The sequence below is a fragment of the Pongo abelii genome, chromosome 12, assembly GCF_028885655.2.
Source record: "Pongo abelii isolate AG06213 chromosome 12, NHGRI_mPonAbe1-v2.0_pri, whole genome shotgun sequence".
Taxonomy (NCBI): domain Eukaryota; kingdom Metazoa; phylum Chordata; class Mammalia; order Primates; family Hominidae; genus Pongo; species Pongo abelii.
In genome coordinates this window covers 25,593,082-25,605,650 of record NC_071997.2, presented here as the reverse complement: position 1 = coordinate 25,605,650, position 12,569 = coordinate 25,593,082, and the positions used below count along the sequence as shown (strand labels likewise).

Here is a 12,569-nt window from a genome sequence, read left to right as displayed (position 1 = left end):
CCCGCCCCAGCCTCCCAAAGTGCTAGGATTACAGGCGTGAGCCACCGCGCCCGGCCAAGCATGTGACCTTTTGAGGTTGGCTTGTTCAGTCAGCATAATACCATTTGTGATCCATATAAGTTTTGTATATCCATAGTTGGTTCCTTTACTTCTGAGTAGTATTTCATGGTCCACAATTTAACCATCCACTATTTTTTTTTTTTTTTGAGACAGTCTTGCTCTGTCGCCCATGCTGGAGTGCAGTGGTGCTATCTCGGCTCACTGCAACTTCTGCCTCCCGGGTTCTCAGGTGATCCACCCACTTCGGCCTCCCAAAGTGCTGGGATTACGGGTGTGAGCCACTGTGCCCAGCCTTAACCATTCACTTTTGAGGGGCATTTTGGTTATTTCTAGGTTTTGGCTATTGTTCATCTGCTATGAACAGTCATGTACAGATTTTTGAAGCTGAAAAAGCATTGAAAATGCTTCCAAAGATAAAAATTACTGATAAGTTTTTCTCCCCAGTAATAAGCAGCTGGATTTTAAATATTAGTCTAAAACGTGAGGTCTAATTGTGCAGATTTCTTTACTCTCTTAGGAGTTATGCCTCAAACATAATTCCCATATTGGGCGTGGCAATTCAGTTAATCTGGTGTCGGTAGTGTTAAAGAACATATGTAATGATAGGGGGATTCTTTTCTTGCAGTATAACAAGTTAGATACTTTGAAGCATTCTTTAAAGATTTTCTTTAATAACTTGAAGGCACTGTTACACCTTTCCTGTATCAGATTTTTTTTTTTTTTTTTGGAATTGAAATCCATGAGATTTATAACTGTCATGCAGAGTAATTCCATTTCTCCTAACATTTAAGGCTTGCTAAGGTAAACAGTTTCTGACGTTTGTTTAATGAATGAGAGTATTACTGTTGAGAAGGCTTTTTCTCTCAAGTATGAGATAGAACTTTTTAAAAGCACTCATAGTGGTTTTTAAAAAAATTTTTAACATAGAGTCAAAGACTAGGGCTTTTGCAATAGGGAGAGGCCAGGGTATCATCCGTCTCATCCAGAAGAGGAGAAATTGATAAAGGAGAGAGGGGAATGAAATACAGAGTACTAATGGGCGGCTTGGTCTTGAGAGTTGGGGAAAGACGAATTTAAGTAGGTAAGGTAAAATGGAATTTATGTGTGATAGCATCAAGTTTCTCAGTGAAGGATGAATCTAGGTTATAGGTTGAAAGTGAGGGTCAAAGGAAGGTATGGGGAAGCTGAGGAAATAGGAGGAGGTATGAACTGTCAGGGAGTGGAGAAAGTGAGTCTGTTAGTACTAAAATGATATTTTGTTTTAGGCAGCACCAGTTTGGTGGTTGAGATAATGAAAATGAAATCAGTTAGCTTGGGGTTATGATTTCCCAAATCTAAGCACACAGAAACCAGTTGGGAGGGTTCTTCTGAGGAAAAGAGGGAATTAGTTGAAGGAATCTGTAAGCAAACAGTAATTATGGATATAAGGGATTATAGCATTTTTTGCCTGACAGAAGAAAGTGTGTGTATTTATATGTGTTTACAGGTGTTTAAAACTTGATGATGTTATTGTCTTGAAGGGAACTTGTCATGTGGTGGAGAAGTATATTTCTGAAAGTAAGGGTATGTAGGCCCTCAGTGAGGTGGAAGAATAAGAAGGGTGGTATGGTGGTTTCGGTGGTATGACCAAAATACAGATTTTGAAGACTTGTGTCAGTGGCAAGTGGATGTTTGAGGTTGGAGTGGAGGATAACATCACTGGAGATGAGGTGATTAAGGAACTGAGTAGTCAGCCTGGGCCACATGGCAAGACCCCATCTCTACAGAACGTTAAAAAAAAATTAGCCGGGCATGGTGGTGCATGCCTGTGCTCCTAGCTTCTTGAGAGGCTGATGGAAGAGCATCGCAAATGAGAAGTGAGTGGCCACAAACCCTACTTCCTCTCCTTGTATGTAAGTTCAGAGAGAAAAAGCCATCATGGTAGTGGGGGTTATCCTGAGATGATACTGTCTTCATTTAAGGTCAGGAGGTGATGACAGTACTTTGAGATGATGATGAAGGTAACAGAACAGTGGGAGGAGAGGGGATGCAGGATTGAGTCAGATTTAAGGAGATACAGAGCAGTTTGAAGATAAAGACCTTGTTGCTGAGGATTGACTGGGGAGGTCTAGGCTTCTGGTGGTGACTCAGTTGGACAGGGATGTGTGGCAATAGTCGTGGTAGTCTCTGAAGAGAGTGTGAGCTACTGCAGTAATCACAGATGCTTTTCTTCACATACAGTTCTTGAGGCTTAGTTTCTGGGTTGTAAGCAACTCTCAGAAGGGACGAATAAGGTATATAGGATGGTGTTTTTGGTGGCATCATCGTAAAACTAGACATAGTGGAATGGTGCTCTTTGGGAGCATGACTTGTTTAAAATTGCACAAGTGTTAATCTAATAATTTTTCTTTTTCCCCTCTAAATAGGAACAGCTTCTAGATTGTGAAGGTGAAGATGGATGGAATAAACTTTTTGACTTGATTCAGTCAGAACTTTATGTAAGACCTGATGACGTCCATGTGAATATCCGGCTAGTGGAGTTGTATCGCTCAAATAAAAGATTGAAGGATGCTGTGGCCCACTGCCATGAGGCAGGGAGGAACACAGCTTTGCGTTCAAGTTTAGAATGGAATTCGTGTGTTGTACAGACCCTTAAGGTAGATAAAAGCTATTGGGTCTTTACATTTCTATGTAGGCAATTAGCATACATCTTTTTGTACTAAAGCAGCAGTGCCCTGCTGGACTTAAATTTCTTTTATTTATGTAGAACAGTTATAAAATGAAATTTTTACCAGGGGATCAGTTAAATTTATAATGGGAAGATTGGGGAGATAACTATGATAAGTGTATATATTTTTGGTGTTTTCATTTTAAGGTTGATGTAAAAATCAATATAGTTTTACAAACGTGGTTGGAGTGAGAAAAGGAATTTGTAGGCATAAAATGGTTAATTTCTTAACATTTGATTAAGTTTTGTAACTTACTGTTAATTCCACAAAATAGGAATATCTGGAGTCTTTACAGTGTTTGGAGTCTGATAAAAGTGACTGGCGAGCAACCAATACAGACTTACTGCTGGCCTATGCTAATCTTATGCTTCTTACGCTTTCCACTAGAGACGTGCAGGAAAGTAGAGAATTACTGGAAAGGTACGTTGACTTTGAGGAGAATGTTTTAGTATAAATTGCAGTTTTTCTTTTTGCAGTAAGTTCATTGCTGTAAACTTCTTTACTGAATCATTATTTCTATAATGTACCTAAGAGTTATAGTTAATACAGTGAACCACTAGGAGGCAATCTTATTTTTCTTCTTTTATGGGGAAGTTCTAATTGGTTTTATGTGACTTTCCTTTTTAGAGAACTCTTATAGTTCAAGCTTGATTAAAATTAGCGTTATGGTTAAATACTCAGTTTTGTCATGGTCAAGCTTAAAATGAATGTTCTAACTGCATTTCATATTTTATTTTTTATAATAGTATAATCTTGAGTGAAAATTAAAGTTCATCTGTCATCAGATGGCTAGGTTCACATGTACTAGTATAAGCACTTAGCATCACTAGTATTTCAGAGAATACTGTTTTAGCTAAGAAACAAAAGAACTCAACTATGTGATTTACCTTTTTTCCTAAATTTTGATTTTGAAAACCAGTGTCTCCATTTTGAAAATAAATTCCATTGAACAAAAACATCACTTGGATTTGTATAAAGATGTTAGTTTAGAGCAGGGGTTGATTAGAGCTTGTGGGCCAAATATGGCCCCTGCCTAATTTTGTTAATATTTATTGGAATACAGCATGCCTCTGTTTATGTATTGTCTGTGGCTGCTTACATACTACAAGGTTGGAGTTGAGTGGTTGCAGCAGAGATTGTATGCCTGTAAAGCCAGATTAGTATTCTCCTCCTTTTTGTAGAAAAAGTTTACTGATTGCTAGTTTAGGCTGTCCATTTGTTTGGAAGTTAATTTATTTCCCCATCTGGTATAAGGAAAGAAGTTCATTTCACTGAGTGCAGGGAGTAGGTAATTTTCTTGAAAAAGTACATAGTGTCCTAAATTGGTAGGGTAAGAGCAGTATCTAAAAGAACTAACATAACTTTAAGATTATTTTAGAAAACATGTAGGATGTTTTATTTTGTATTCTTTGTATACTCAAATTTTTTGGTCCCAATTTACATTTTTCTTAAGGACTTCAAAGATCTTTGTATGTGGGTTCCTTTTTTTCTTTCTTTCTTTTTTTTTTTTTGAGATGGAGTCTTGCTCTGTCACCAGGCTGGAGTGCAGTGGCACGACCTTGGCTCACTGTAACCTCCGCCTCCTGGGTTCAGGCAATTCTCCTGCCTCAGCCTCCCGAGTAGCTGGGACCACAGGTGCACACCACCACGCCCAGCTAATTTTTGTATGTTTAGTAGAGACGGAGTTCAGGATGGTCTCAATCTCTTTTTTTTTTTTTTGAGACTGAGTCTTGCTCTCACCAGGCTGGCATGCAGTGGCGCAGTCTCAGCTCACTGCAACCTCTGCCTCCTGGGTTCAAGTGATTCTTTTGTCTCTGTCTCCTGAATAGGTGGGACTACAGGTGCCCACCGCCACACCTGTCTAATTTTTTTTTTTTTTTTTTTGAGACAGAGTCTCGCTCTGTCACCCAGGCTGGAGTACAGTGGCGCAATCTCGGCTCACTGCAAGCTCTGCCTCCCAGGTTCATGCCATTCTTCTGCCTCAGCCTCCTGAGTAGCTGGGACTACAGGCGCCCACCACCACGATCGGCTAATTTTTTTGTATTTTTAGTAGAGACGGAGTTTCACCGTGTTAGCCAGGATGATCTCGATCTCCTGACCTCATGATCTGCCCTCCTTGGCCTCCCAAAGTGTTGGGATTACAGGCATGAGCCACCATGCCCAGCCCACACCTGGCTAATTTTTGTATTTTTAGTAGGAACAGGGTTTCATCATGTTGGCCAGGATGGTCTCGATCTTTTTTTTTTTTTTTTTTTTTTTTTTGAGACGGAGTCTCGCTCTGTCGCCCAGGCTGGAGTGCAGTGGCGCCATCTTGGCTCACTGCAAGCTCTGTCTCCAGGGTTCACGCCATTCTCCTGCCTCAGCCTCTCAAGTAGCTGGGCCTACAGGTGCCCGCCACTACACCCAGCTAATTTTTTGTATTTTTAGTAGAGATGGGGTTTCACCTTGTTAGCCAGGATGGTCTTGATCTCCTGACCTTGTGAGCCACCCGCCTTGGCCTCCCAAAGCACTGGGATTACAGGCGTGAGCCACCGCGCCCAGCTGGTCTCGATCTCTTGACCTCTTGATCCGCCTACCTTGGCCTCCCAAAGTACTGGGAGGTCTCAATCTCTTGACCTCGTGATCCGCCTTCCTTGGCCTTCCAAAGTGCTGGGATTGCAGATCTGAGTCACTGCACCTGGCCGTATGTGGGTTATTTCTATCAGTGTTTATTACATTAGAAATTAAAAGAAATAAAAAATATGTAATCCATTAAAAATGTAATAAGCCCTATTGTGTGTTAATAATAATAGCTTTTTTTTTTTTTTTTTTGAGACAGAGTTTTGCTCTTGTTGCCCAGGCTAGAGTGCAACAGTGTGATCTCGGATCACTGCAACCTCTGCTTCGCAGGTTCAAGCGATTCTCCTGCCTCAGCCTCCCAAGTAGCTGGAATTACAGGTGCCCACCTCCACGCCTGGCTAATTTTTTGTATTTTTAGTAGAGATGGGGTTTCACCATGTTGGCTAGGCTGGTCTTGAACTCCTGACCTCAGGTGATCCACCCGCCTCAGCCTCCCAAAGTGCTGGAATTACATGTGTGAGCCACCGCACAGGGCCAATAATAGCATTTTTTATGAAAAATAATTATTTTCCAACAGCAAAAAACTAGTCAGAAAAGTGTCATTGTTTTTGCATTTTTGTAAATCTTTTTAATGTCTCGCTTAGTAGAACATAGCTAGGTTCTCATTTACTTCCTCTTTCAGTCTGTAAAACTATTACATGTCATGAAGCTTCTAGAAAACTCAGCTCAGCGGGGCATGGTGGCTCAGGCCTGTAATCCCAGCACTTTGGGAGGCCGAGGCAGATGGATCACAAAGTCAGGAGATCGAGACCATCCCAGCTAACACCGGTGAAACCTTGTCTCTACTAAAAATACAAAAAATTAGCCGGGCATGTTGGCACGCGCCTACAGTCCCAGCTACTCGGGAGGCTGAGGTAGAAGAATTGCTTGAACCTGGGAGTCAGAGGTTGCAGTAAGCGAAGATTGTGCCACTGCACTCCAACCTTGTGACAGAGCGAGATTCTGTCTCCAAAAACAAAAACAAAAACAAAAAAACTCAGCTCTACATACATGAGAGAATGAGTATGTAAAATATAAATTTTTTTTGGTATGATTGTGAAAGTAATTTTAACTTCATGGATCCCCTGAAGGGGTTTTTGAGCACCCTCAGAGATCTTTAGACCTCACTTGCTCTGGCTGCTTTATTGTAAGCCACTTTAAAATCATGCTTCACGTTTAAGTGTTTCCTTTTGGCTTTTACTTTTCTTCCAAAGTGAGGATTTGGAGAAACATTAGGATTTAGAAGAACTAATTTAGAATATAGATTACAAATAATAGGCCAGGCGTAGTGGCTTATGCCTGTAATCTCAGCACATTGGTAAGCTGAGGCGGGTGGATCATGAGGTGAGGAGTTCGAGACCAGCCTGGCCAACATAGTGAAACCCTGTCTCTACTAAAAATATAAAAAAAGTTTAGCGGGGCATGGTGGCAGGCACCTGTAATCCCAGCTACTCAGGTGGCTGAGTCAGGAGAATCACTTGAACCTAGGAGGTGGAGGTTGCAGTGAGCTTAGATCGTGCCATTGCACTCAAGCCCAGGCGATAGTGAGAGACTCCGTCTCAAAAAAAAAAAAAAAAAGGAAGACAATTTATTTAACGCTGTAATGATCTGTGTAGTAAAGAGAGCAATTACTGTATTGATACTCAAATACCTGTCAGTTATTTACTTCTAATTTGGAAATGGTATGTCTAATTTGAGAAATTACAACTGTTAATTAAATAATGAAATTATATGATCAGGAAGAAGCTACAAAATAGTCTCCCAATTTTCTCCTGGTTTATTTTGAAATGTGCACCTATAATCACTAATCTTATATTTATCTGTGATTGGAGGGCTGGAAATAACTGGGAATAAGACATCATTTGAGAGGTTAAGCATGAAGTATAGGAAGCATGCAGGATAAAAATAAGCATTAGATGATTCATAATTTATAACATGGGGAATAAGAATTATTAGAAGTTGAATGTGGAAGATGAAGCTTGAAATAAAATGTTTATTTTGTTCTGAATTAAATAAACCATGATTATTCACAGTGCAGTAAGTGTGTATTATCTGTTTGATATTTTCATATTACAGTTTTGGTAGTGCTCTTCAGTCTGTGAAATCTTCTTTGGGTGGAAATGATGAACTGTCAGCTACTTTCTTAGAAATGAAAGGACATTTCTACATGCATGCTGGTTCTCTGCTTTTGAAGATGGGTCAGCATAGTAATGTTCAATGGCGAGCTCTTTCTGAGCTGGCTGCATTGTGCTATCTCATAGCATTTCAGGTAAGTCTTCCACTTGTAGGAGCAATTGACATTTCACTGAGTCTTGATGTGTTTTAAATGAAGGTGTGCTCTGGTATGTAATGACAGGATGTGAACAAACCTGTGGAATTAAAGTTAAAATGAAATAGTCAATTTGATACAGTGGAAAATAACTAAGCATACACAGTACTGGTGAGGCTGGTGAAACAGGGATGTTGAGTGCACTCTTGTTGAAAGCCTCCATAGCCATGATTTGTTTGTAGACAGATTTGAAGAGTTTAATCTTTTTACTCTGCGATTTTTGGGAACATGATAAAGATGTAATCTCGTATTATGGGTAAAGCTTGATTCAAAAAGATGTGTTACTTGGACAAAATCCTAATAAGTAGATGTAGGGCAGTGGCTTTATAACCTATGATAGAAGAATATGATTGCAATTTAACATGTTAATTGAAAAACATGTATATAACATTTATGACTGTATTGTGTATATGTAACAGTATATCTATTAATCTTGAAAACATAAAACCTTTTCTTATTTTTTATTTTTTTATTTTTTTTGAGACCAAGTCTCTCTCTGTCGCCAGGCTGGAGTGCAGTGGCGTGATCTCGGCTCACTGCAACCTCCACCTCCTGGGTTCAAGTGATTCTCCTGCCTCAGCCTCCTGAGTAGCTGGGACTACAGGTCCGTGCTACCACGCCCAGCTAATTGTTTGTATTTTTAATAGAGACGGGGTTTCACCATGTTGGCCAGGATGGTTGCAATCTCTTGACCTCGTGATCTACCTGCCTTGGTCTCCCAAAGTGCTGGGATTACAGGCGCGAGCCACTGCGCCTGGCCTTTTTTGAGACGGAGTCTCGCTCTGTCGCCCAGGCTGGAGTGCAGTGGCACGATCTCGGCTCACTGCAGGCTCCGCCTCCCGAGTTCATGCCGTTTTCCTGCCTCAGCCTCCCGAGTAGCTGGGACTACAGGCACCCGCCACCATGCCTGGCTAATTTTTTTTTTGTTCTTTTAGTAGAGACGGAGTTTCACCGTGTTAGCCAGGATGGTCTCAATCTCCTGACCTAGTCATCCACCCGCCTCGGCCTCCCAAAGTGCTGGGATTACAGGCGTGAGCCACCACTCCCGGCCTTTTTTTTTTTTTTTTTTAATGAGCTTGCATAACTTTTGAAAGGAAAAGAAATAAGCAGTCTTCCAAAAAAGCATTAAACCTGGCTTAGAAAAATGATTGTTAATTTTAGAGAAGGATTTTTTGCTTGGGGAGGGAAAAAAAGGATTCATTACTTTTAGAGAAGGCCCCTCCTTCTAATATAAATCTTTTTTTCTTTTTGAGACGGAGTTTTGCTCTCGTTGCCCAGGCTGGAGTGTAATGGCGCCATCTGGCTCACTGCAACCTCCACCTCCCAGGTTCAAGTGATTGTCCTGCTTCAGTCTCCCAAGTAGCTGGGATAACAGGCACGCGCCACCACCCCCGTCTAATTTTGTATTTTTAGTAGAGACGGGGTTTCTCCATGTTGGTCAGGCTGGTCTCGAACTCCTGACCTCAGGTGATCTGTGCGCCTCGGCCTCTCAAAGTGCTGGGATTACAGGCAGTGAGCCACCATGCCCTGCCTAATATAAATCTTTTTATTTTTATTTGAGACAGAGTCTCGCTCTGTCACCAGGCTGGAGTGCAGTGGCGCAATCTCAGCTCACTGCAACCTGTGCCTCCTGGGTTCAAGTGATTCTCCTGCTTCAGCCTATCATGTATCTGGGATTACAGGCACACACCACCATGCCGGGCTAATTTTTTGTATTTTTTAGTAGAGACGGGGTTTCACCATGTTAGCCAGGATGGTCTCGATCTTCTGACCTCGTGATCCACCCGACTCGGCCTCTCAAAGTGCTGGGATTACAGGCATGAGCCACCGAGCCTGGCCTGTAAATCTTTTAAAAGCACCATTGATAGACAGTTCACATGTTAAGTACTAATATTTAAAATGCTCAGTAGAAACTTCTGTGTTCGTAAGGAATGGATTAGTGAAAATTAATGGATTTAGTGAGGTTCACTAGGTAATACAAACATTAAAAGTTTCTTATAGAAATTCTCGAGTAACTGATAGTTCTTATTTTTATTTATTTTATTTTTTTTGAGACGGAGTCTCACTCTGTCGCCCAGGCTGGAGCACGGTGGCACGACCTCGGCTCACTGCAAGCTCCGCCTCCTGGGTTCACACCATTCTTCTACCTCAGCCTCCCGAGTAGCTGGGACTACAGGCACCCACCACCACGCCCGGCTAATTTTTTTGTATTTTCAGTAGAGATGGGGTTTCACCGTGTTAGCCAGGATGGTCTCAATCTCCTGACCTCATGATCCGCCCACCTTGGCCTCTCAAAGTGCTGGCATTACAGGCATGAGCTACCGCGCCCTGCCAATAGTTCTTATTTTAATGGAAACTTTAAAATTTATCTGTCTGTGTGTCTATTAGAGTCTTGCTGTGTCACCCAGGCTGGAGTGCAGTTGCGTAATCGTAGCTCACTGTAACGCTGAACTGGGCTCGAGCTTCCCAGAGTTCTGGGATTATAGGTGTGAGCTACTGTGCACAGCCTAAAATTTTCTGATATGTAGTTTTGGGAGGCAGAGTCTCACTCTTGTTGCTCTGGCTGGAGTGCAGTGGCACGATCATAGCTCACTGTATCCTCGAACTCCTGGGCTCAAGCGATCCTCTCCTGCTTCAGCCTCAGCTCAGTAGCTGGGACTACAGGTGCCTGCCACCATGCCTGGCTACATTGTTAAATTTTTTGTAAAGACAAGGTCTTGCTATGTTTCCCAGGCTGGTTGGTCTTGAACTCCTGGCTTCAAGTGATCCTTCTGCCTTGCCCTCCCAAAGTGCTGGGATTACAGGTATGAGCCACCACACCTGACTGTGAACTTTTAATAATAAAAAGTTAGTTTCCCTCTTAATCCATTCACTCAGGTCTCCTTTCCTAGATGACAACTACTGTTAGGAGTTTCTTGGGTGTTCAGAAATATTTTTTGCATATGCAAATGTGCAATACATTCTTTCTCTGCTTTTAAAAAATATTGTGCCTCAATGTGGGTGTGCTTTACCTATTGCCAGATGCCTTGCTTTTCTAAATGTTTCTTCATTGTTCCACTTCAGCACAGAGATACCTACCTCAGTCTTTAACTACCACATATTTCTGTAGAATGAATATATAATAGAAACATCTTAGATGCTTGTATTTTATTTTATCAGTTTATTTTAAAGCTCAATGATCAAATGATTATAAGCATAAAATGTAGGTTATGTGCTGGCATTTGGGTATTTAAGAATTGGCTGACTTTTATGGCAAGATTTTCAGACTCTTAATCAGAGGAATACTGTGGTTCTAGTAAGTACATCTGCATTGCAGCTAGGTATTTAACAAAGTATCTTGAAACCTTTTAGTTAAGATGAGGAAATAGCCAGGCGCGGTGGCTCACGCCTATAATCCCAGCACTTTGGGAAGCTGAGGTGGGCGGATCACTTGAGGTCAGCAGTTCGAGACCATCCTGACCAACATGGTCAAACCCGATCTCTACTAAAAATATAAAAATTAGCCACACATGGTGGCGGGTGCCTGTAGTCCCAGCTACTTGAGGGGCCGAGACAGGAGAATTGCTTGAAACCAGGAGGTGGAGGTTGCAGTGAGCCAAGATATTGCCGCTGCAGCACTCCAGCCTGGCGACAGAGCTAGACTCCATCTCAAAAAAAAAAAAAAAGGAAATAGTGAATTGAGATGATTTGATTGAGTGGATTCACAACTAATTAACTGGTCACAAATTCAACTGTTGAATAATTTTGTAAAAGAGGCCGGGTTTATGAATTGAGGTCAGTTTGAAAACAAAAAGAATGATGTCAACATTTTGTTTATTTTGTGTGCTCTTTTCAACATATAGATGACAAACTTTGACATGATGTTTAGAAAACTTGTGAGTAAAAGGATAGCCGATACGAATATTTCTAAAATTCAAAATCAGAAGCTTTTAGGTTCATAAATCATATATTTTGAAAAATGAGCATGTTTGGAAAGAATTATATATACATGGTTTAAAATTCTGGTGGCTCTTAAGAATATGATATGAAGACTCCTTTCTGTTCCCTAGTTATTTACTTTCTTCACTCCCAAAGAAACTAATGTTATTGCTTTCTTGTGTATTCTTCAGGAAATGTTGTATGCATCTCCAAGTAAACACACATACATCCCCCGTCTTTAAAAGAAGGAGGAAAACATTTGAAGATTGCATTTACTTTATTTCCATTAACTGTATCTTGGAGATATGTCCATGTCAGTATATATAAAGGGCATTCTCATTAGTTTGGATGCTTGCATATTATTCTATTGTGTGGATGTACTGTAGCTTTGGAGTTTTTAAAACCAGGGTCCTAAAACCAGGACATTAGCTTGCTTTTACTTTTTTTTTTTAATGCTACTTCAAGTAATTTAGCAATGATTAACTTGTGCCATGAATTCCTGAAAGAATTGCAGTATCAAAGTATATCTGTGCATTTATAATTTTTAGAGCTGCTGCCAAATATCTAACCCTAAAGAGGTTGTATCAAATTACATTTCCACCACCAATTAAGAAAGTGGTGATAGAATTAAAAGCCGATGCTCTAGTCACCCATATAGTTACTTTTGGCATGTTTCTAGTAAGTGGGCATTGCCTATGACTGGACATTTTCAGTGATGGACATTCATTACTTTTCAAGATAGCCCAGTGCATCTTTAGGTGGTTTGGCTCTTGGTACTTCCTTATATAGAATAAAAATATTCTTCAAGTCTTCTACCTGTTGGTCTTGTTTCTTCTTTTGATGATTGCTTTTATAAAATAATTTTAATATTTGAAGGCAGCTGTCATGTCTTCCCTTCACCATTCTATTGATCATGTTTTTTTGTTTTCACAGGTTATTACATTAGGATCTCTTTA

General features: G+C 40.7%; 1 long non-coding RNA gene and 1 pseudogene across 1 annotated transcript; both read left to right on the top strand.

The window, feature by feature from the left end:
- LOC112128507 (ranBP2-like and GRIP domain-containing protein 4) overlaps positions 1–12,569 on the top strand; it is a 144,100-nt pseudogene that overhangs the window by 5,852 nt on the left and 125,679 nt on the right.
- LOC129057496 (uncharacterized) lies at positions 7,642–11,365 on the top strand. Its single transcript, XR_008522056.1, has 2 exons — positions 7,642–8,299; positions 8,631–11,365. It is a non-coding gene; the product is annotated as an uncharacterized LOC129057496 (long non-coding RNA).